Here is a 3,086-nt window from a genome sequence, read left to right as displayed (position 1 = left end):
TTCCTTGCTTTTTTCAGGTCTCTACTGTTATCTAGGCAGAAAAGCATTCTTTGATCTCTTTATCTAAAATACAATAGCATGTCCCTCTAAGATTCTAACCCTCACAAGGGAGAAGTTTTTTTCCTTAGTTTGGCACACGTGAGGTGCTCAATAATTTTTTTTTTTTATTGTTGGGGAGTCATTGAGGGTACAAGAAACCAGGTTACTCGATTGCATTTGTTAGTAAAGTTCCTCTTACAATCATGTTTTGCCCCCAAAAGATGTGTCACACACCAAGACCCCACCTCCCTCCCTCCTTCCTTCTCTCTGCTCTTCCTTTCCCCCACCCCTCCCTCCTTCTTTCTCTCTCTGCTCTCCCCTTCTGCTACTCCCACCATGTCATTAATCATCATTCATTGTCCTCATATCAAAATTGAGTACATAGGATTCATGCTTCTCCATTCTTGTGATGCTTTACTAGAAAAATATGTTTCACTTCCATCCAGGTTAATACAAAGGCTATAAAGTCTCCATTTTTAAAATGGCTGAATAGTATTTGATGGTGTACATATAACGAAGCTTGTTAATTCATTCCTGGGTTGGTGGGCATTTAGGCTGTTTCCACATTTTGGCAATTGTAAATTGAGCTGTGATAAACAGTCTAATCCAAGTGTCCTTATGATAGAAGGATGTTTTTCCTTCTGGGTAGATGCCCAGTAATGGGATTGCAGAATCAAATGGGTCCAGCTTGAGTTCTTTGAGGGTTCTCCATACTTCCTTCCAAAAAGGTTGTATTAGTTTGCAGTCCCACCAGCAGTGTAAAAGTGTTCCCTTCTCTCCACATCCATGCCAGCATCTGCAGTTTTGAGATTTTGTGATGTGGGCCATTCTCACTGGGGTTAGATGGTATCTCGGGGTGGTTTTGATTTGCATTTCTCTAATAATTAGGGATGATGAGCATTTTTTCATATGTTTGTTAGCCATTCGTCTGTCTTCTTTAGAGAAGGTGCTAAAGAAAAGAAAAAAATAAAATTTTTTCAAAAAATGAATGAATCTTATTATTCCTATTTTCTTAATTTCATACATATTCTTTAAATTGCTTCAAGTATTTTTGGGCATGAGTTGACATACAGATAACACATGAAATGAAGTTACAGGTTTCTTCTAATAGCTAATTCTTTTTTTTTTCTGTTGCGGACCTTTTTGTTAAGTAGAAGTATTTTCCCTTCTCTTCTTGACACCTTTGTCTCTGGACTTTAAAGTACTTCTTACCAGAGTAAATGCCACATTTTCTTTGAAGTTTATTCTCATTCTAAGGATACCTTTCTTCTCTCCCCTCTGTCTTCAGTAAATAATATTTTTCTTCTCTGAGAATTACATTGAAAAAAAATCTCATTTATATGTCACCTCATAGAGAACAGTCCTTTATTAGCTATGTCTTTTGCAAATATTTTCTTTCAATATGTGACTTGCCTTTTCATTCTCTTGACAGTCTTTTACAAAGCAGAAATTTTGAATGTTAATGATATCTAATACATTCATTCTTTCTTTCATGGATTATACCTTTGGTATAATCTAAAGTCACTAAAAAGTCTAAAAAGTCTGTTTGATTGGTAGTGGAAGCAGAAAGCAGAGCCCAGAGAGCCCTGAGCAGCCCCACTGCTGTCCCAGCCTAGCTACCATCACACATTGGGAGGAGCTGCAGATACTGTAGCTGGCTCCACTCACCATCACTATAACATGAGTGGCGAGGCCAAAAGATCCAGCAACCGCCAGCCACCCTCTCCCCCCACCACTCCTGCCCTCAGCATTGCCAACAGCAAAGTCCAGCACCACCGGCAGCCACACGGGGAGTGGTGGCCCAGGTGGCCTCACGTGGGTGGTGCCTGTGGGTGGGGACAAGAAGGTCATTGCAAGGAAGGTTTTGGGAACAGTAAAATGGTTCAATGTAAGAAACGGATATGGTTTCATCAACAGGAATGACACCAAGTGACACCAAGGAAGATGTATTTGCACACCAGACTGCCACAAAGAAGAATAACTCCAGGGAAGTCCCTTTGCAGTTTAGGAGATGGAGGGACTGTGGAGTTTGACATTGTTGAAGGAGAAAATGGAGTGGAGGCAGCAGATGTTACAGGCTCTGGTGGAATTCCAGTTCAAATATACAGCAGACTGTAACCATTATAGGCTCTAGCATGTCTCAGGGGGCTGCCACGCAATTAATGGCAGAATTATCAGAATAGTGAGAGCAGGGAAAAGAACGAGGGGTCAGAGAGTGCTCCTGAAGGCCAGGCCCAACAAGGCTGTCCCTGTGGGCCTTGACCACCATGTTCCAACCTCTTGTGCAGGGGGAAGTGACAGAGGTGCTGACAACCAGGGTGCAGGAGAACAAGGTAGACCAGTAAGACAGAACAGGTATGGGCTTATAGACCCCGATTCTGCAGGGGCCTTCCTCGCCAAAGACAGCCCAGAGAGGACGGCAGTGAAAGGAGAGAGAATCAAGATGAAAACCAAGGTCAGCAGCCGCCTCAACAATGGTACCATAGCAATTTCAATTACTAACGCAGACTCCCAGAAAATCCTAAACCACAAGATGGCAGAGAGACAAAAGTGGCTGATCCACCAGCTGAGAATTCGCCTGCTACTCAGGCTGAGCAGGGCAGGGCTGAGTAAGTGCTGCTCCCCACCTCTGCCATCACCTGCTTAGTCACCCAACAAGAAGAAATGAATATGACATTTCAGCAATAAGAAACCAGCCAAAGAGCGGAGCTGAAGACCTTAAGTGATTGCTTTCTGCCCATTGACCAGATAACGAAACTATCTGCATTGCCTATGCAGCACAGGGTTTTTATTATTTTTACCTAAAGACGTCTTCTTCGGTAATAATAAATGTGTTTTTTTAAAAAGCCTGCTTTTTCTCAATATGCCTTTAAAGGTTTTAAAATTGTTTCATATTTGGTCAAGTTGAGACTTTTAAGAACTTCATTTTTATTTTTATTAAATCATAGCTGTGTACATTAATGCAGTCGTGGGGTACAATGGGCTGGTTTTCTATACAATTTGAAATATTTTCTCTTTCTTTTTTTTATTGTTGGGGATTCATTGAG

The 3,086-nt window shown here is 41.5% G+C and overlaps 1 pseudogene; it reads left to right on the top strand.

Annotated features, from left to right (window-relative positions):
• Positions 1–1,719: 1,719 nt before the first annotated feature.
• Positions 1,720–2,652, top strand: LOC128561770 (Y-box-binding protein 1-like; annotated as a pseudogene).
• Positions 2,653–3,086: the final 434 nt, after the last annotated feature.

Source organism: Nycticebus coucang, chromosome 2, assembly GCF_027406575.1.
Source record: "Nycticebus coucang isolate mNycCou1 chromosome 2, mNycCou1.pri, whole genome shotgun sequence".
NCBI lineage: Eukaryota > Metazoa > Chordata > Mammalia > Primates > Lorisidae > Nycticebus > Nycticebus coucang.
This window is presented reverse-complemented; position numbering and strand designations above follow the sequence as displayed.